Genomic DNA, 22,947 nt, shown 5'->3' on the forward strand with positions numbered 1-22,947 from the left:
ACAAACAGAGAGGGTGGGGGAAGGGGCACGGGGGGGGGGGGGAGTATTATGAGCTCAGTTTTTGGAAAAATGAGTTTAAGATCTCAGTGGCTGCTAAGATAAGTGATAGAACTGCCATGCACTGCTCCACAAAATTCAGATTTTTAAGGAAAACAATTTCACATAATTAAAGCAACTGTCTTTCTTTGAATAATGTGTTCTTCTGGTGACCTCTGTGCCCTGCTTCCCATACCTGTATTTTTACCTTCTTATATTTTGTGGTTCTAAATGCAAGAAGTAAGGATACTTCTGTTTCTATTTCACTGTTTTGTAACCTCTGTAACTCTGTTAGGCTCTGGTGTGTTTCTCCTTAATTCTACACTTTACTATCCTTATTCCCCACCCTTTAACCATTTGATCTGTTCCATTTCTTGTAAAGCCATATATGCTGCTTATTTCCTCAGTCCTTCATAAAGACCTAAAGATTTTGCTCCCAAGCATATGTGCTTCATCCTAGCTGAACCATACTAGGTAGCATTAAAGTTACTTCACCTCAACTTTTCTTCTGAATCCCAGAATTGATCAGCATGCTAACAGAGTCCTTTAATCATAGAGCCACCACGCCCTGCGTGGCCCCGAAAAGTTGGCTGTTTAACGCATGTGACGATTGAATAAAAAGTGCTTTACTTCTTGCTCATATCGAGTGCTGGCGACTTCTATTATGGACTGTATCTGACACGGCACCATCCGTGTTGTCACTTCAAGCACCAACCTCTTACTCAAGGTCCGTACGCTGTATGGAGTGCAGTTGATTTTGTATTATCTACTATGGCTATAGTTACGTCATTGGTTGCTAGCTTATGCTTACTAATGCCAATTATTCTAAGCCCTAGATACAGCCAGGTAGGATTGTGGAGATTTTGGAGATTTTGGAGTGTATGGCTTACACAAGGAACTTAATTGCAACACCTAACTAAAACTGCCTTAGCCCCCCCAAAATGGGAAGGCTCCAAAGAATTGGTTCTAGCATCTGGACTTTCTAAAAGTAAAAGTTTTCAGGAAGAGAATCTTGAAGCTCCCAAAGAGGCAAGAAACTTCCAAAAATTCCTGCTATCATGTTGTATGATAGGTTCACAAAGGAGACTGGATCTCCAGGTAAGCATAAAAAAAATACTATTTCCACACAATTTTTTGACTAAGGACTGGCAAACAAAGGCACATGTAGACCACATGCAGCAGCTATTTGCTGCCCCGCTTGTAAAACTACTTTTTGCAATTATTCTAAATTCTATTCTAAATTTTCATGTAATTAAAGCTTATCTAAACCCCAAAAACATACATTTTATATATTGCAACTTAGATATACTAAAGATATACTAAATTTACTAAAGAAGTTGAGAACATGGTTACCTCAATTATCCAACAATGTTAAAAGAAAATGCATGTTTATTTATTTAATCTGCACATGTTTTTGGTATTCAAAGTAAACACAGCTACAATGCATTGAGTGAATCAACTGATTATAATTTAGCTTTCATTCTTTAGCATGCTTTCATGAAACATGCAATTTAAAATGGTGCTACCGTACATACATCAGCTTTTCCTTCCTCTTCTTTATTTTAAAGGAAACCTGGAAAATAATTAGAAATTCATAGAGGGTTATTCGCAAAAGGGTGAAGAGTTTGGAGAAGGCAGGAGACGTGAACAATCTAGGCCAAAACGGCTGTGAATATCACTGTTCAGAAGCGTAACTAGAACCTTCAGGGCTCCGGTGCAAGAAACCATGAAGGGCCCCCCCCCCCAAACCCACGGCACTGCATGGTTAACAGGAAGGCTGGCGAGGTCCCCAGCAAGTGTGGGACCTCAGGCAGCCGCTTGTTTAAAATTTTAGTGCCGGTGTTCTGTCGAGAACACCGACCCAGTATCTGCGTTTATGTACAGACGTGATTAATAAGGAAACCGGCATTTATTTACAAAGTATTAATTTGTAGTTGTTAATTGTGACCGTTAATGATATGCCGTCCATGGCAGGAAATGATGGACGGAATATTATTATCGATCACAATTAACGATTTAAACAAAATACTTTGTGAATAAATCCCGGTTTCCTCGATAATATTGGTCTGTGTGTAAGTGCAGATGCTGAGATCGGCGTTCTCGACAGGACACCGGTATCTGCGTTTAGTATCGAGGCATTTTCACGAGTATGAATACTTGTGAAAATGCCCAGTATTAACACTGGTTTATCCCTACTTAAAAATATAATGCATTGCTGGGACTTGTAGTCCTACATAGTTGGAGCTATTCTGCATTGCTGTATAATGATTATACAGCAATGCAGAATACCACCAGCTGTGCTGGGCTACAAGTCCCAGCAACACACACACACACACACACACACACTCTCTCTCTCTCTCGCTCTCTCTCTCTCTCTTCCCAGCACCCGCTCCCACTCCAAACTTACCTTACCTCTCCTGCAGGCCCATGGCCCTCTTCCTCGTCTCGGCGACCAGGGGGCGGAGCTAAGAGGATTCTCCGAGATCAGTGACAGCCTCTCCAGCCATTTTGCACAGCTGCCCGTACATGCTGCGGGTGGCTGTGCGACAGGGAAGGAGCAGAACGATCGCGGGGGGGCCCTCTACTTCCTTGCTGGGCCCCCCCAAGTGACGGAACGCCAGGGCCCGGTCGCAATTGCGACCGCTGCGACCCTGGTAGTTCCGCCAGTGTCCCTGATAGATTTAGGAAACATAGTCTAAATATAGTCTCAAACATTACAGAGATGATACATAGCTACACACTGTATAACAGGGGCGGACTGGGCCGGGGGGCAGGGCGGCAAATGCCCCCGGGCCTCTCTGGTGGCTTTAAAAACTGCCCCTTCCGGCGCAGCAGCAATCGCTTTTTTCATCTCTCCCCTCTGCTCCTGCAGCAGCCGGGGAGGAGGAGGAGAAGCTTCGTTAGCGTGTAGTTCTCGAGCTCCTCAGCAGCTCCCTCCGTCCACTTCTTCTGCTATTGGCTGGGAGGGAGACTGCACTCCTACTGACTGTCTGCCTGGGTCCTAAAGGGAGGACAGCAGGAAGTGGATGGAAACCTTGCTGCTCCCCCCGCCCACCCCCACCAGGAGAGGAAAGAGGATGGCACAGCACCTGAAACAGGAGAGGAAAAGAGTCACTGTTGACCTCTGCAATGCGGTACATTCTGACCTCTACATTACCCGGCTGCACTACATTACATATTGACTTCTACATTACACCGCTGATCCCTGCACTGCGTTACATACTGACCTCTGCATTACACCACTGCACTGCATTATATACTGACCTCTACATTACACTGCTGACCTCTGCAATGAGTTACATTCTGACCTCTGCATTCCACCGCTGCACTGCGTTACATTCTGACCTCTACATTACACGGCTGCACTACATTACATATTGACTTCTACATTACACCGCTGACCTCTGCACTGCATTACATACTGACCTCTACATTACACTGCAGACTTCTGCACTGTGCGTCACTCTGCTGACCTCTGCACTGTGCGTTATTACTGACCTTTGTACTGTGCATAAATCACTGACCACTGCACTATGTGTTAGACCGCTGACCTCTGCACTGTGCTTCACACCCTCACCTCAGCACTAGCGTTAATACTTGCCTTTGTACTCTACGTCACACAGCTGACCTCTGTACTGTGTGTTACACCTCTGCACTCTGCACTCTGCATTGCACCGCTGACCTATCTACTATGCATCGCACTGCTGACCTCTGTACTGTGTGTTACACCACTGACTTCTGTACTCTGTGTTACAGCGCTGACTTCTGCACTGTACATCACACCTCTGAACTCTGCACTGTACATCACACCTCTGAACTCTGCACTGTACATCACACCGCTGACCTCTGCACTGTGCATTACACCGCTGACCTCTGCACTGTGCATTACACCGCTGACCTCTGCACTGTGCATTAAACCGCTGACTTCTGCACTCTGTGTTATAAATGCTACACAGAAAAAGCAAAAGGGGAGCGGAGCAAAACTGGGCACGCATGCTGGGTGACAGAGTCTTAGCTAGTGTTCCTACAAAGGCCTTCAAACCAGGGACACCCTGATACCAGTATTGGTGAGAGTTCCCTGATACTAAAAACTGATAACGGCGCTTTCATTTTTCAAGTTGATTTGGCTGTGTTAGACCCCACGTTTGCTGGAGACCACACAGCAGCCTTCTGGGGAACCACATGGTGCCTGCTTACAGCTCTTCCGCCATCCGCACATCCCCCCCTGCTAAGACCCTCCCCACCCCTTCTGACACCTTCTGACCAAGACATCAGACTGACACCCCAGAGCAGAGCAGCAAAGAGCATGCAGCAATTTAATATACTATTATTCTGCATTGCTGTATAATGTTTTGCTGGGATTTGTAGTCCTCTATAGCTGATGGTATTATTCTGCATTGCTGTATAATGTTTTGCTGGGATTTGTAGTCCTCTATAGCTGATGGTATTATTCTGCATTGCTGTATAATGTGCTGAGAGTTGCAGTCCCTCTACAGCTTGAAGTCAGTCACAGAACTAAAAGGGGTGCAGCGGTCGCGTGCATGCACAGAACTGACAAGGGCTCCCTCCACTATCAGTGTGCTAAAATTTTGCTCAACCCAGAAATGTATCTGCCGCGTCACTTCCAGGTGCGCATGTGCATGAAGAAAGGGGGTCATGAAAACATCTGATTCAGATGACGCGGCCCCACCGTAAGTGACGTGGTCGAGAAAATTTATGGGGAGTCAAAAAAAATTATAGAACACTGACTTTGACACTGTCCGGCTCCTCCCACTATCCTTCCAACAGCTCACAGCCTAGAAGTCTGGTGGCCCACAGTGGGTGAGAGTGCCTAAATACCGGATATGGAGCGGAACCATGCAGGAAACCCAGCAGCCCATCCCCCAGCCAGTCACCCCTTTCATGGACTGACTAGTGAGTCCTCACATCCCCCGACCATTCACACTACCATAACATGGATGGCAAAAGTGGCAGGCAGGGGCAGGGAGAAGAGGCAAAGCAAGAGGTGGGCCAAGCCGCTGCACCATGGGCCTCTGGGTTGTACTTGCCCCCTGGGATAGAAGTTGCCAGTCAGCCCCTGTTGTTTAAATCGGTATATTGTTGGTACAGTGGCTTTGAACCTAATAACTACTTTCAATGTTCTCAAGCACTGATGGATATAATGTATATATATTGTATATATTATTAAATAATAAATGTATGTTTTATATATATGGTAAATAGCATAATCCAGGCTGCTTTGACATATATATCCTCTACATATTAATGTTATTGTTTAATTCTTTGCCTGGACCATAAGCAGTTAGACCACCTTGTAACTGGAATAGATTCAACTGGATTGTGGTTATAAGTTAAGAAGACAAAGGTCCATTTAAATCTATCAAGAGCAAGTCTCTAGGCAATCTATTACTTCATATTTTCCATCTGTCATTCTCTGGGGTTGTATGTTGGTGATTAAAAGAAATATGATAGCATTTAACTATTTATCATTTTTTGATTGAAAGGGAAGAGGGTGTTCTTTAACATCTTAGCATCACTGTAAATTAATATACTAAGTCTTATTAAAAGGAGAATTCCTACATATCATGTTGTGAAATATCTGCCAAATCTTGGTGAAATGTGCTAACTATCTTATCTGCCAGGAGTGAGGTAGAAGTATTACATGTATGCATTGATTGCATCAGTAGTGATGCTGTGTTCAACAACAGCACTATTAAAGTTCTTTGATATCTTTTAATTTATATCTTAGGGGAGGAAAAGTGATGTATCAGAACATAGGCAAAACCATATCGGAACTGACAGTGTTACACTGGCTCACTTTTTAGTTAAATAGATAATTCCACATTTTTTTCCCCTGCTCTGGATGCCCTGCCTCTTTTCATTAAGTAGCCTAATGTGCTCCAACCTGATTATATTATCCCCTTGATATCTCCTTTTCACCTATGTAGCAACAGAACCTACCTAAACCATAAATGTAATGCACACTATAGGGCCAAATGTGAGCTTGTTGAACAGCCAGTATTTGTGAGTTGGATGAGAAGGCATGGCTCACAATAGGTGTTCCAATTCATCCCAAAGGCATTCTATATGGTTCAGATCAGGGCTCTGTGAAGGCCACTTGTGCTTCTCTATACTTACTATTTATTTTTTGTGCACAGGGACACAGTCATCCAGAAACAGTCATCCAGAAACAGAAAATGACCACAAGTTGGGAAATGCACAATTATCAAAAAAGTCTTTGTGTACTGTAAAATTAACAGTACCCTTCACTTGAAACACAACCGTACAGTATGCACATAGACACCTGCTTCCAGGAGGGACAGGTACAGTGTGTAATTGCATGCATTCATCTGTACATCCCTACTGGAGGACACAGCTGCATGTGGCTACATGCCAACAGTATGCATCCATGTGCTGGCACCCAGACCTGCATTGTAGGCACGTAGCCTTATGCAGCTTCCCAAAGGGATGCAGAGGCGATTGCATGCCCGGTAGCAGGTCTCTGCATGGGCATGCATGCCACATGGATATACACACCCATGTGAATTAGCATGTAAAGATTTTGGAGGGGTTTCCACATACTTTTGACCATAAAGTATAGATGTGATGGTCAGGTGTCCACAAGCATTTGGCCATTTAGTGTATATGTAGGTAAGCATTTAATATAGGCACTGGAGTATAAGCCTCACCTCTGAGACTCACAGACACTATTGTGCTAATCTCAGGACTACCTTATCTACCTTGACTACCTCAGGCACACCATTCTAAGCTATGCTGAATGATGTACTTTTGTACCACTTTACTCTTCCGGTAAAGAGTAAAGTTTAATCTGGTAAGAAGTTCTGCACGTCAACCTAATGTAAAGGTAAACTGTGCTCTCATTGCATCCTAATGTAAAGGTTAGCTGTGCTCTCATTGCAATGCCCCTAGCATGATTTCCATTGTTTAGAATCCGTGAAAGTATGACCTGAGTCTCCTAGGCATAGTCAACTCATCCTACAGACCTGTATAATATGGAATCTGTATACACGTGGGCAGAGAAAAAGTGTGGGTAAACATTGAAGGCAGGGCAGTGATGAGGTTGTAGCCCACTTACATGTGGGGGGTAAACCAGTGTTTGACTTGTAGCTTGCTACAGGTGAAAGGGCAAGAGCTTAACTTTGTGGCTGCTTTTATCCCTTTTTTATCCCTTTTCGGTACACTTTTGACAGTCCTAATCAATGCATTTTAATAGCAATATCTCCCTTTTAAATACACTTCCCCACTCTTAAAGAAATGTTTATGAGAGTGATTGGTTAAGAGTACTGGAAATGCACCACATGATATTATGACGTATATGCATGTGTATTTCAGCAGTTTTACAAACCTCAGTTTCAGTGGGATGTACAAACCAAACGCCTTCAAAAAAATCCTCTGATGGTATCTATGGCTGCAGAATGACTTTATGTGAGAGATACTATTATAGAATGCCATTGGCTTTTTTTAACAACTTAACAGGCATCATCTTTGCTGGCAAGACAAAAGTGACATATTGAATGAGTAGGGTACACACCACTGAAACAGTCCTAAAAAGTGCCTTGTGCAATGGTGTCCAGCCCGTCAGCATCCACCAGGTCCAATTAAATCTTAAATAAACTTTACCTGCACCAAGGGCTTCAAAGAGATTATACTGTACATACATAGCTCTTTTGTTCATAATTCAAAAGATAGCAGCTTATTAAACTCCATTATTACATTCTGATAGCAACATTTCAAGTCTGAACATTGCTCTTTTTCAAGCAGGAATGTACACTATCAGAATATATTACCAGCGTTAATAAATAAAAGAACTATTTGAAGCAGAGCTAGCAAGGAGGCAAAAGTACCTGCACTGTGATGACAAGCAAGAGTCTTAAAGAAGAACTCGAGGAAAAATCATTCTTAACCCTTGCAGTGAGCTACCCCTCCACTGCAAGGGTTAAGTGTTCGTTTCCATCTAAAGTGTAAAATAAAAAGTTATACTCACTTGAGCTGGCTAGCTCTTAGACCGGTCCTTCCAGCCTCTCTCCCCCTCAACTAAGGCGCTCTAAGGATCCTTGAGTCATCACGTCCAATAAACTGTGTATTGGATGTGAGGACACAGAGAGATATGCCATCGCTGAAACAGAGGAGGAGACAGGCTTGAGGGAATAGCCAGCCACCTGCGAGGTTCGGGTGAATATAGCTTTGTTATTTTACACCCTAAACCAAAACAAGCACTTAAGTCTTGCAGTGCAGGAGTAGCCTCACTGCTAGGGTTAAGAATTATTTTCCCAGAGTTATTTTTTTAAATAAAGAACGTAATATTTGCACAAGGGGCAATAATTTAAAAAGTGCCGAATTGCCAAAATCTCTACTTAGCACCAGCAACTACCTTGACCTACCGTTCTCCACACAATGAAATGGCAGTATGCTCCTGCATCCTGGAACTTTTTTTATGGGGGAGTAGCCATTCAGTTTACCCATGCTGACTGGCTGCTGTTGACAGCAGGAAAACTGTTTAGAGGGTTGTTAAGGACAAAGGCCCAACAATGTCAAAACACCACACAAATAGCAGACAATTCTTCAGTTGTGTGTATTGTTAATGATCTAAAAGCATTTGCCTTATGCTAGTGCATCCAACTGCAGGATGTATCTGTAAGCATGGATCTGTTCGCTAGTTGTTTTTGGTGAGATATCTCCTTACTTTCTGTCCTGCTTACATCCAGGGCAATGTGAGCTGAGTTTAAACTTTTGCCTTTTTTGAGTACATCCTTCATACATAGTCTTACATAGAACCTACTCAGGGCTTGTGATGGATTCTTTATAGGGATGTATAGAGAATGGCTTTCGGGTGTCCCCAGCACAGGAAGTGAGAGAGAGTATTATGATCTAATGAAAAGAAGCATGCCGATTGCAAATCGAGGTGAAGGGTTTACTGAATTCCCATATCAGTAAGAAATATACACCAATGTTTGTTGTCTCTAAGTTCAAGTTTCTCTTACCCTGTTCATCATGTTCAGGGGATACTTTTACAAATGGGTGGTGATCAACTGTTTACCCTTTTGTGGTTAATTATATGAATACATATACTTGTACTATTATTGCTCTTATTGTGCATTGGAAACATTGGAGTATTATTCTTGCTGATATGGGACTTCAATAAACCTTTCATTTGGATTTACAATCAGGGTGCTGGCTATTTCTTCCTATCTTTGGATTTAAAAGTTTATTCACCTTTACACAGGGGTTATTCAGATGTTTATGCAGTTTGGTTTGATGTACATTAAAAATCCAAACGCTACCTTTTTTTTCTATTCTACCCAAATTTCCTCTATGAGAACACTATAGGCTAAACAGGCAATTATTACAATTTAGATTTCTGCTTTTTATTATCTTTAGAGATGTACATGCAATAATATTCACTGAGTAGTGGAATACTTTCCTTTTAAAGTATTTACTATGCTATTTGTCAGTTGGAACTTCGACTACGAATGATCATGGGTGTTATTGTTAAAAAAACAACTAATTTAGAATGGTTGTGTCTCATAGTAGCATTTTTAACAGATCTATGTAGGTAATTTAAGATTTAAGTTGTAATACAACAACCAGTGTTATTATGGAAACAAAATATGTATGCTTTATTTATTCACATCTATTTTGTATCACTCCCTTTGGAATTATGTTGCTTTCATTTTTGACGAGACAAATACATTTACAGCTTGCACCAGGCTATTTGTTGAATAAATAGAGAAATGTACTGCATACACATAGTTATGCAAATCACAGATACATATTTAAATTAAACATATTTGAAAACAAGTGTAGGTTTCAATTAGCTAAATAGTTTATCATAACAAACAAGGAAACCAACTGTTCCTGTTTGCTTGTATTCAAGTGTTCTCATTCAATACTAATTTATATTACATCATTGTCCATTATAAATATTTAAATCCATACAGTAGTAGCATCCTATGCACCCCATAGTTCTCCTTTAACGGAATGATCTGGGTATTTTTTTTAATGTAGATATGTAAAAACATATAGCTTGCTCTATGTGTATTGTATGAAATCATATCTGTAAAAACTGATGGTGGTACAAGGTATTTGGGGACAATACAGAACCCAGGTGCATGCAATATTTAATATCGAATATCAGATAAAAGCAGGAAGAAGGAAGCAGACAAGATTACCCCATGGATGTCCCGTCCTTTCTGGCAAGGTACCCCTTCAATGTTTTTTTGTATGGCACCCTACAAATTCCATAGAACTAGAATCTTAATCAGAAGCGGGAGGGCAGCGCAGCGTGCCAGGCCACATACCCTAAAGAAAAAAAATTAGCATGGGGTTTCCTCTTAAAATCCATACCAGACCATTTTCCTTAATGAGGGTCTGGTATGGGTTTTGAGGATGGCCCCACAAAAAAAAATGCATGGGGTCTTCACCAAAATCTAGACCCTTCCCAAACATGCATGCGATCTAGCCAGAAAAGGGAGCAAGTATGCAGCCGCCATCCTCCTAAACCATACTGGGCCACATGCCCTCAACTTTGGGAGGTTAACTTGTCAGAGGGCCCCCCATCCTGGCAAGGCACCTTGTCCTCATGTTGAGGAGAACAAAGGCCTCATCCCCACATCACTGGCCTAGTGGTTTTGGGTGCCTGCACTGGGGGAACTTATTGGAATATAGAACCCCCCTTTAGAATAATGGGGCCCTAGATATACAGCTTCCACAGATAATAATTAAAGGGTACATATTACCCCTTGTTACTAATTCACCAAAAAAATTACATGTCATCTAGTAATGTAGATCCAATGCTTATCACGATGAACAATGCCCAGATGATCCGCCGGCACCCTGACCTAAACCATACTAATTGTCTCCCTTCCCTACTTCCAGCGCTTCTCCCACCTCTGCTCCCCTGGCCGGCTGATAAATGTAAACAATCAGCCCGTGGATGCTAGGTGATTGTCATATATATTTGGTCAATGATGCCACCTGGCTGGTATTTGAAATTCAGCTGACAGCTGGGGTGCTGTCATTAGCAACAAGAGTATTAGTGGGAGTAAGTCATCACGTCAGCCGGAACCTTAACCAGAAAAGATTGAGAGCATGTGTCCTGGTATGGTTATGTTAGGTGCATGCTCACTGCCCCCTTTTCTGGCCAGGCAAGTTACAATCTTGGATAATAGATGAAGGGATGCCACACCATTTTTTTTCTGCATTGGGTCCATACCAGGCTGTCATCAAGGCTAAGTGGATTATGAGTGGGGCACCATGCTTTTTTTATTGTTCTTTTGCGTGGGGGTACCCCTAAAAATCCAAACTAGACCCTTATCCTTGAGCACCCTAAACTTACAAAAAGTCCTATTATTATAAAATACAAATAAATAATCCACATAAGATATGAAAAACCTATAATACAAAAAAAAGCTGTTTATCCTAAAAAAAAAGGTCTTATCAACAAAAGATAAAATCCAATATATACCCAAATAAATAAATCCTCAAAATAAATAAAAATCCCCAAAAGCTTTCTTACACAGATAGGACTTTTTTGTTAATAGGACCTTTTTCAGGATCAACTGGTTTTTTTTTCTGTGATACATCTGGCATATTATGACTCAATGGCTAGCAAAATGAATGAACTCCTCAAAAATACAAATGCGAACTTTTTGTGTTCTGTGTTTCACCGAAACCTGGCTCAGTGATTTCATCCCTGACAACTACCAGGACTTTAGCGGCAGCATCAAAAACACTCCAGTTGGTACAGTTAAAACAGGCCCATCGCTTTACTTTTGCCTCATTGGGCAATCTCTTCATAGTCTTAACTACAGGCTTTGCAGATTTATTTTTTTGCCTGGAGCTTGGAAGAGATGAACCATGCAGTGATTGGCAAGACCCAAGGCAGTAAGCATTTTTTATTGCAGTGCAGGAATGGTCAAATGTGTTTATGACCTTGGCTGGACATGGTGGGATGTGATCCCATGTCAAAATTTAGACAGCCTGCACAACTGCTATAACAGGAAAGAGGAAGTGGGAACATGAAAATGAAGGTGGTTGGGACAATGTCAGTCTGACTGCATATCCATTTCTGTGACATCATTTGGGCTTTAAAGATAAATTCCAGGCAACATAAGAAAGCAATTAAAAAGTTGCTATAGCAGTCAAATTAACATAGCAAGTGTGCTAAAATCAGAAAAACGATTCCATTTACCTTAATCTGTGTTCTGTATTATCTAATGCAGCAAGATTTTCCCAGATCATGGAGAGTCATTGAAGACAGGGTGTCGGTGAGAGATTTAAGTTATGCACAAATGTTTGCAGTTATTTGGTGCATGGACTGTGAATTGATTGGTTTTTATTGTTTATTTTATTGATGCTTGTTTATGAATTATTATCATCATAATGTATTTACAATATTTGACATTCTGAAGGATAGTACTGGTTTTGCTTCATACACATTATCAAGTTAATTAACTATTAATGAAAATGTATCTTCTTTGTGTATAACTCAGCTTTATATCCTCAAATCATCTCTGAATTGGTGCTGTCACTGTCCTTCCTTCTGGAGTTTGGACCGGTTACAACACACACTGGTAATACAAATTCACAGATAATTAGAAGATCTACAGATGTACGGTCGCACGTCTTCCGTCGAACAAGCAGGTTAGTGGCCTGCTTGTTCGACAACTGCCGAATGGACCGTTGTGCCCGTTTGCAGTGATCGGAAGCCCGCCCCTCACTGCGGTCATCGGAAGCCCGCCCCTCAGCGGGGCGGGCTTTCGATGATCGCAACTACGATCTGCCTGTCCAAGATGGGCAGATCGTACGAGCTTTTAATACGCTTACGACCATCGCAGGACAAAAGTCTTGTGATGGTCGTAAGGTGTATGGGCACCTTTATGCACAACTAAGACACATTTTTGTTATAGTTATTTATATATATATATAGTTAAAGTACTTGAATATATTTTTAAGATTTAACTCCTGTGTCACTTTAAAGTGGGATTCCTGCCAAAGGTTTTATATTTCTGTTCAATCTTGGGATTTACACATCCCTGCCACACTGCACACTCAGACAAGTAGCAACCTATAGCCTGATTCAGAGATGCAGCATTTGTTATCTCTTTGCCGCTGCAGCTTGCTCATTGGACAATGAATTAGCATCACCAGTAGCAGGGCCGGCCTTAGGGGTGTGCGAGCCGTGCGGCCGCACAGGGCGCATGGCAACAAGGGCGCCGTGCGGCCGTCACAGCTCGTCCTGTGGGCGGCTTCTCTCCCCCTCACCGCTGGCCATCCGACATGACAGCGCTCCCTCGTTCGCCCTGCGGGGGTGCAGGAGGGAGCGCTGCCTGCTGTCAGGATGGCGGAGTGGTGAGGGGGGGAGAAGCGGCGCCATGGGGTGTGGCTACTAAAGGGTGTGGCCACTGAGGGGGCGCTGTAAAGCTTTCTCGCACAGGGCGCCTAAAGGCATAAGGCCGGCCCTGACCAGTAACATCAGGTAGGTGATCCAGAATGTAGTAAAACTAGCCCAGGAAGTAGTAGAGTGATGTTCCTGGCTATGCATTGTGAGCTGTTTGTGAGTTGTGTTTATCCCAAGACTGTTAATTGACAAGTACTTTTCCAGGTAAAATGGTAACCATATACAACGTATGTATTTCAGCTGTGTATCCAGCTGCTTGCCTGGAGTGATCCACCAATTACTGTACAAATCATCTCTGGCACTCACAAACCCTTTGTCAGCTGTTGCTGCTCTTAAAGGACTATGAAAAATATAGTTTATATCAGGGGTCGGCAACCCCCGGCACGCGTGCCCAGCCTGGCACGTGAGACCTTGACAGCTGGCACGCGAGTTGACCTGTTTGCTTGTAGTTGACAGCTCCCTCGAGCCGGCTGTCAATTACATTTACTGGCCCACCCACCTCAGTGACGTGGCTGAGCTGCATAGGAACGCAGAATAGATAAATGTTGGCGACACCTGTTCAATCACATTATGGTTTTAAAATGAAATAATACAATCAGGGACACAATTTAAATTCCTTTCTTTTTAAGAATGATTTAGGCTTATTTGGCACAATGATTTGTCCAGAATAACATTTCAGTCACTGCAACATATGCAGTCAATAGTGCTCTTTGTTTGGTCAGGCTGTCTCCCTCTTCTGTTATATTTACTGAACTACCTGTATTTTAAGCAGTGTATTTGTTTTTGGATAATACTAATATAATACTGTCTAATGTATAATAATACTGTATCTGCTATAGGTTTGACATGAACATTGATTTGAAAATCGTAATTATACTGTATATAGGTGTCTCTTACCTGTATTGTAATATTACTATTTGTTCAATATATTTTTGAAGTAAGTTGTTATACAAATTCATTATGCAACAGTTAATCCAGTGTTATTTGAAGCTAAACATTGTTTAGCTTCAGCAGTCGTAGGCCAACATGGGGGTCTATTCACTAAGCTGCTGTAGGCATCCAAGTGAATGACCAACCTAAAGCGAAGTGATCGTTCGGCTATTCACTTCAGGCTGGTATGTCTGATTTCAGCCTTATATCAGCTGAAATCAGCCGTACATCGGGTGGCTTTGCGTGGCTTCGATTCGGCCGAACATGCTCAGCATGTTCGGCCGACCCGAAGTGCAGAAGGAGTTCGACATAGAAGGAGTTCGACTCAGCCGATTCAACATCTGGATCGGCTAAGCCGAACCTCCAGCAGGCTACATGCTGCTGTTCTGTCTATTCTTATAGATGCCGAACAGCAGTGAGTGAATAGCCGAATGCCGCTGAGCGATTGTGCGGAGCTAGCAGTGACAGCTAGCTCCGCCCAACTGTTTTCTATTGTCCGGCAATTCTGCTGCCATCCAAAAAAAGAGAAAAAAAACTTTTTTTTGCAATAGCCAATAGAAAACTAGCTATTGTTCCCGCCCTCTGCTGCTGTCAATCAGTAGTTGTGGACCTGATGGAGAACTGCAGCAGAGGGCGGGTGCAATGCTAGTTTGCTATTGGCTATTGCAAATTAAAATAGCCAATAGGAATCTAGCAATGCATTCCTATGGCCAAAATTGTATTTATTTTTTCTATTCTGACACGGCTCCGTGTCAGAATAAAAAAGAAAAAGCAGTGTTTCTCTCCTTGGCGGCCGGGAGCGGGAGACTCCCGAAGCGCCAGGGAGAGTTAGGCTGTTTGGAGATCAGTGTTCCTGGTTAGCTGTTAACCAGGGACACTGATCTCTCTGCAAGTGGCCGGAGCCAGCCGTAACATCATGGCTGGCTCTGCCCAGCAGTCAGAAGCAGGCTATCGGCCGGCCAGCTACGGTTTTCAGCGTGTCTCAGCCGAGCCGAGGCATATGCATTCGGCTCAACTGAGCCGCTCGGCCACGTTCGGGAGCTGTACAGGCTATAGTGAATAGCCCTTACAGCAGCTTCGGTTCTACTGAACCGAAGGGGTCCTAGGGCCGAATCTAGCCAAAGGATCAGCCGAAGCTACGGCTAGATCCTTCGGCTGCTTCGTGTATAGACCCCATGGAGTCCAGAGGAAAAAACTGGACAGACAAGGATGTCACAATGGTGGCATCCAAATCCATACCACTCCATTCAGGATGGAATCTGTGCATAGATCCCCTCCTGATTGGACAGTGTGAAAGGGGCCTTAAGAAAATATTTATTTTGTTAGTGTCTTATATAATCTGACCTTTCTTTAAATCCATCACCAGTTGCCTACTGTGATGCAGAAAACAGTGGTGACTGAGTAAAGTGCCTAATCACCCCAATTGTCAAGCAGTTTCTTCATTCACCTCAATAGAATTAAGCAGAAACAATTCTGTTTCTACCTCTTTGGCATGGTGCACTTACCTTGTTTTGTTCGAAGGTGCTGTCTGAATGTAAGGAATGCAGCAAAGATTTTACAGTGCTACCCCAAGAATAAACACCATTCCCCCCATTCAGTAAACTGCAAGAGAAGTAGTATTGGCAGAGAAGTTTGGTGTGGTAAGAGGAGAGACAAAACATGTGTAGGACTTGCTGTGCTGTTGGTGGCAATGGAGATGTTCACCGAGCCATGACAGACAATACTGTTTTGGGCACAGTACTATTCATGTTAAGTTTGAAGGGAGGGGGGTAATCATTTTCCTGTTGGTTTAGATGCAATGTAATTAGACCTGCAAATATTTTTGTATGTTTGCCTATAATATAGATTTGATTTACTTATGGTATTATATAGGGATGCACCGATACCAAGTACTGTACTCGGTACAAGTACATGTACAGATACTTTTCGAGCTCCAAGACTAGACTAGAGAATAATTCAAAAGTTAGGAGGCAGCTGTCATTTGTAAGGAGCACATGGAGCTCCTGGGATTTGTACATCTCTGTTTTAATGTATGATTTTGTTTTTATAAATATAAATAAAGGGATGCACTGATACCAGTTTTGCAAGTACAAGTACTGATACTTTGCCCGAGTACTTACAAGTACAAGTACTGATACATTTTTGTTTATTGTCATGTGACAGTTTTTCTAAAACAATATCGACTAATGATTTCAGGACAGTGCTGGAGCGCCAGAGCCAGATCCCAGCTGTAACCGCTGCAACCCCAGTAGTTCTCATGAAAATGCCAAGTATCGGCATTGGTACTTGAAAAGTATCGGTGCATCCTTAGTGGTATTAACTTTGACCAATGATGCTCAGATTTCGAACATTCAGCGTTTGTTGTGACCCAAGTGACTGCTGCAGCTCCAGTTGCTCAGCAGTGTATTAGAAGGCCACACAGCATCTTGCCTAATCCAGGATTGGTCAATGATGACTGATTGAGAACGCTTTTCCCCGATCATGTGATTGCTTTACAGTTTCTGTATACATGTAGGAAATTAGACCCTGTGTATGTGCTAACAATTAGTGAGACTATCGTAAGACATTGTAGGCTGGGTCCTGAGCAACCTACCAGTGTCAGCAGTATGACAAGAAGATAGAGAGGACATTGGATCATTCCCCAGCCAGGCCCTTAGAGTAATTGAGGACAGTAATATACTGTGCAAAAAGTGTTTTGCAGTAATATATGAAAGAGAACAATAATTTGTAGACATTATTTATATAATAAATTCTACTATTCTGTTGTAGTGAAATTCTGCTTGTTGCTCTTACAACCGTTTTATGCAACACTACAAGAGAATAAGACATGCTGGTTATTTCATACCCTGAATCTATTTACATCTGGCCAAATGGAGTTCATGCTACACCTTCTCTTTTCTATCTTTAACGTGTCATCTCAACACAAGGTCACTGTTTTCAGTTTTCTTCACAAGGTCACAGAATTTACTCCTCCATCCCTGCCCTGCCTTTATAATTGTGTAATGCTTAAGCTATGTCTTTTTCATATAGCAAAAATTTGACCACTTAACTGAAAGTAAAAGATTTGCTTTAATTCCATATATAATTGTATATATTTATTTTTCCTTCAACCCCCTGTTGCTCAGTTCGCACTAGGAACCAGAGAACATAACCAGTCCTTTGGGGTATGGAGAGGCATAGGACTTACTTTGGCTACTTGTATCTTACTCAGGGCTTTCCTTTGGTTCCCTGTGGCTGAAAACAGAATTAGGGGAGCAAAAGAAAGCTAAGCATGTGCTTTTGTGGAGGTCTGCATTAATGTGAACCTGTTGCTTTGCCCTTTAATGCATTTCCCTTTAATGCCTTTTAATTGTCCTTTAATGCATTTCTGAAGCACTGCAGTGCCTCAATGTTAGGACAGCATTGTGAGGCTTTGCTTGTAACAACTCTTCATACAATCATTCTTAACATATAAAATAATCGCCATAAAATAATTCTTAACATATCATATTGTAGTTGAAACACAATTCTCAAGGGAACTGTTCCTTACCTGTGTACACAAAAGGGTCTCAGGAGGGTCTAGTTGTCAAATACAGCATACATTCTCCTTAAGGCAACCCCCCCAGGAAACGAAATCCCAACCCCACCCTCTAACCTACCCCCCCTCCACACACACACACACAGTGGGTAGGCACCAAACCTTACTTTTACTACCGCTGCCCATTGCCTTTAATCATCATCAGTAGGTACCCACAATGGTTGTTAATGTTTGCATTTGCACACTGGCATGTTCCCAACCAACAAATGACAACATCAAACTCAGTGATTGGCCGGTCAAGCCCTTAGCAGTGCATATAGAGGGCCAAGTCAAGTCAGGCATTTGTGCAATCCAGGAACAACTGTGGAGGATTTATTCAAAGCTGGAGCAGATTAAATCTGGAGCAGTTGTTCATAGCAACCAATCAGCTTTGATCGTTCATTTTCAAAGCTCAGCTGAACAAACTGAAGATAGAAGCTGATTGGTTACTATTGGCAACTGCTCCAGATTCTGTCTTTCTGTCTGCTCCAGTTTTGATAAATTCCACCCTGTGATTTTAAACTAAGTGGCAAGTGGTTGGGTAGGCAATAAAGGGTTTTCCTAATATACAAGAGGGGGTGGATTTGGAGTATTCATTTTCTGACAGGTTTGCTTTAATGAACACAAAGACATCTTCAGATCTCTGTGTGTTGCCTTACTATAAAAATACTAGTCTCCAGCAGTTGGGAGGTGAAAAAAAGAAATAAATAAAATTGGTACTGTGATTTCACAATATTCCCAACTGGATCACCAGACACCTATAATGGATAATGTGATTTGTTATCAATGACCTAAAAATGCTGCTTTATAAAATAAGCTTCTTTCATCCAACTTGTACTGTGTTAGCTAAGTCTTCAGAAAATGTTTTGTTCATAACAGCAGTTACTAAATCAGGATAATTTGAGTGCAAAATGGAAATAGTAAAACTTGGTTCTGTGGACAAACACTTCTTCTTGAGCTGTGTTGAAATACAAAACCATTTAACATATTGTCTGTTTCTGTATGATTTGACCTTGTAGCATGTCCACTGTACTCTAAGCAGGAAATTTATAATAAATATATATCTTTCCGAGGCCAACCAACTATTATATCTTGTACATCACATCTTGTACATTTTTAAAATAAACCGCAGACTCCTGCTTTATACAAATTTCCTCATTTGCACAATACCCCAGGTTGTGCTATATTGGGCTTTGCTTTAGTCAGCAGAGGACATAATGCATTCAGAACTGGTAAAAAGAGCTTTCCAACTAAACAAAAGATTAGCAAATACGGTGTGTAAATGAGCCTGCTTTTCACATTTACTTCTGTTCAGGCCAAAAATTATCTAGTTTCAACCACAACCTTTGCTGAAGAAGCAGATTTGTTTAAATGTTATAGCTTACTATGTTTTTTTTCTCTTTAACAATGGAAGCTGTTGAAAGTATGTTTGTAATTCTTTAGTTCCACTGGGCATGTTTCAATTTACTTTCATATAGCAACAGCAATTCAGTTAAAACACAGGAGGAAAATACATGTAGAGCAAAGCACACTACCATTAAAATGAGAAGGGGAAAAGGTCTCAGTTTCATAGTGGTTACTGTGTAATTAGGTGTATGTGGAACAGGAACATTAAATGAATATGTGCTACATAATGATGCTCAGAGTTTTGTAGCTGTACTTGTTATTGGAATGCTTCATTGAGCAAGCAGGTATATGGAATGAAATCACCCTCATGTAATTGCATTTTTAACCCTGGAAACTATTAAATAAAAATGTCACTAAGCATAGTTTGCATTGACCACATAACATAATTCTAGTACAATGTTCAAAAAACATCCCTTTATATTATAAAAACAGTGTTTATAGGGTTCCTATAGTAATAAGTCAAACATGTGTGGAAAAATTCAGGTAATTGATACCCTTATATCACCTCTACTTCTCTCCATCCATCTATAGCTGAACAAGCCTGAATCTAGCCCTAATATCTACAACTAAAGGCCATGCTAATGTCAAAACAGCAACAAACTAGCTTCCGCATCTGATCAATTTGGCTTGCCCCCTATACCTTTGTTGACTCACTACCTGCCCAACAGTGAGGTAAGGGAGGTGGGAGAAGTGAAGCCAGAACCAATGTAATACTGTTTGCACACTAGAGCCCTTCATTATTTATATACTCTGTAGAAAGACAGACATGGATGGTATGCACATGGGTGTGCCTCCAGTTAAAGTTATGTATCTTTTCTCTAACACGTACACTTTAAAAGCTCTGCTTCCATGAAGCAGTTTATGATTAAAGCTGAACTCCAGGCAAAGAGATCTGTATATGAAAGCTATTGCTGTCCAGTTATAAGATTGATACAGCTCTGCCTCACAACACGGCCCTGCCTGGTGCAGTTAAGTAACACTTACAGGACTTGTCCCTCACCTAGCCTATGAATGGACAGTAAAGGAGAAGCAGTAACATGAAAACTCATCTCTTTGTCACTCTCCCATCAGCATACTCCTTCTTAGCATATGAGAACTGCAATACAACTAACTGGCTTCTTGTTCTGCTTCTAGTCTAAGCTCTGTTGTAAAGGCGATTGCAAGAGGCTGATACCAGGTTAAGGTCAGTTACTTACACAGCTTGCATTTAAAAAAAATACATTTAATGATGTACTAATGAATACAGAGCTGCATTATTGTGTCTTCTATATCTGCCTACTTCAAAGGAGATTTCTCGCCTATAAATGAAAGATCCCTCCACTTATGGCCCCTTGTGGTTACCTATAGGGGCTGCCAAGGTAACAGTCAAGTTCACTTTCTTCACTGTTGATGCATACACACTGGAGAGAAGAAAATGGTACAAATTTGGAACTGTTGTCAACAATCAGAATTATTGCTTGTTTGCTCCAAAAAATGAAATGTGAAACCTGCTTGAATGTTGCTTGTAACAACTCCATTTTTTTAATAAATGTGCTTTTATTCAGTTTTATAAAGCAGCCAAACAAAGGTTTCCAGGCTGCTCAGGGCAGCATAGATTGAGGAATAGCATAACTCTGGGGCAGCCTGGCAGCCTACAAAAAGAAAGAGAATGGCAAACAAACAGCCAGAGATTTTTGGACAGGGTATCCAACTTTGCTCAGCTAATGGGCCATATTCAGTCATAACAAGCAACGAAGCATGAAAAATATCGCAGAACCTTAACAAAAATGTAACACTAAATAGTAATAGTAGGGTACAATAAAAATGAATTGATTAAATAAAATCAAATTAAAATAAATCCCATCTAGACTTCCCTTGCAGTGGGGTTATCCCCACACTGCAAGGGTTCCAATTGTTTTTGTCTAGGGGGGATCTTTAAAGCACTTCTACTTACCTGATCCCTGCTCCTGCTGGCACCAAGACAGGTGCCTGCAGCTTCTTCTCCCATACACTCCAGTGGTCAGAGGCCTCCAGACATCAATACTTCTAATGCAGGGCCTATAGCCGAGGACGCCAAGCGACATTCCACAGCCAGAGCATAGGGAAGGGAGTTGAGTGCCAACCTTCGAAAGAGCAGGAATCGCACAAGTGAAACTGTTTTAAGGAATCCCCCCTAGAGAAAAGAAAGCAGTTAACCCTTGCAAGGCAGGGAAGTTTCTTTATGCATCCAGAGATAGGCTTTAAGGAACGTATATTTACAGTTGAGTTCCTTTTCTACACTCTTGCATTGCAAACTTCATTTTGTTTCTTGAATTAGTTCCTTCTTAGTTTTCAATAGGTTTTATGTCACTGGCTTTCTTTCAACAGAAGCTTTATGATATTTGTTTTGTTGTCCTTATGTTAAATAGAAAAAGAATCAAGGTTCCCTCCATTAGTTTCCATAAATGCCCTAATGTTCACAAATGCCAGGCTGCCATTCGCATCAGGTCTACGCAGTTTGAATAGAAGTTGCTTTTAAAAGCTACCCCAGAGTCAATTAAAATACAGTAATGCTGACATTTGCAGCATACCGGATGATCAAAGTAAAGAATGCCCGTACAGATTCTGACATAAAAGCAGTGTGTTTGGCTGTGGAGTGACACAGTGTAACAGGTCAGGTAATTATCTAAAAAAATCTATGATGTATCTGTTGCAATTGCTTAGCTTGTTTCCATTATCAGAGCTATCAAACAGAACAGCACTCTCACTTCTCCTGATGGATTGTAAAGCTGGTGACACCCTCTCTCTCCCGATGCAGATGGCATCTTAGAATCGGCTGAATTAATTTGACAATAAATAGATGATAACAGTTGCTGTCTTCTGTTTTTTTGCCTCTCGGTTTTAATTGTGCCAGGACAGATTTGAACACTTCTGGGAATTGCCCAGAAGCTGCTTGTACGATTAGCAATCCCTCTCTCTTTCTCAACCTGTCTCTTACTTTGTTCCTGTATTATTTGCATGATAATTGCTCAATGAAAATACATTTTATTTTTTTCTCCCCCTCAACCTTCCATCTAAATCTTTGTGCATTAGTTATGTAGATTAAGGTTTGTTTTTCCATTTCGCCTTGATGTGTTTATTAATTTAATGAAGGATTTTGACAGCGACGTCTGCATGCTGAGGGTACAGTGAGGCTAAGGCCATGGGTATATTCTAACTGGCTGCATATTTTCTGCTTCACTAGCATTATAATTGGCTTAATGGCTTTTCGGTTATGTATGCTGGCTTTCTTCTTCCTATCTAAAGCAGACTAATTACAGCTTTTTACATTAAAATCGGATGAATTTCAATTTATCTCCTAGAAATTATCACAATAATTACAGTAATAAATTAAGCATATGGATGCCATTAATCACACCAGTTTAAACTCTGGCCTCATAGCAGCACAGCACCGAGCGTTCTTTTGAATCTTGCATTCAAATGTATGCTAGGCTAGTGAAAGGGATTTGAATTCCCCAAGCAACTAAGTGAATATATGGGAGCCTAGGGCAGTGGGTGCACTGCAAAAAAATATTGATTTGCAACAGCCAAGTGCTTATATTTTAACGCTCTTAATGCTGAGAATAAGGGGGGGGGGAAC

This window comes from Nanorana parkeri, unplaced genomic scaffold (assembly GCF_000935625.1).
Source record: "Nanorana parkeri isolate BGI_ZX_2015 unplaced genomic scaffold, ASM93562v1 scaffold2241, whole genome shotgun sequence".
NCBI lineage: Eukaryota > Metazoa > Chordata > Amphibia > Anura > Dicroglossidae > Nanorana > Nanorana parkeri.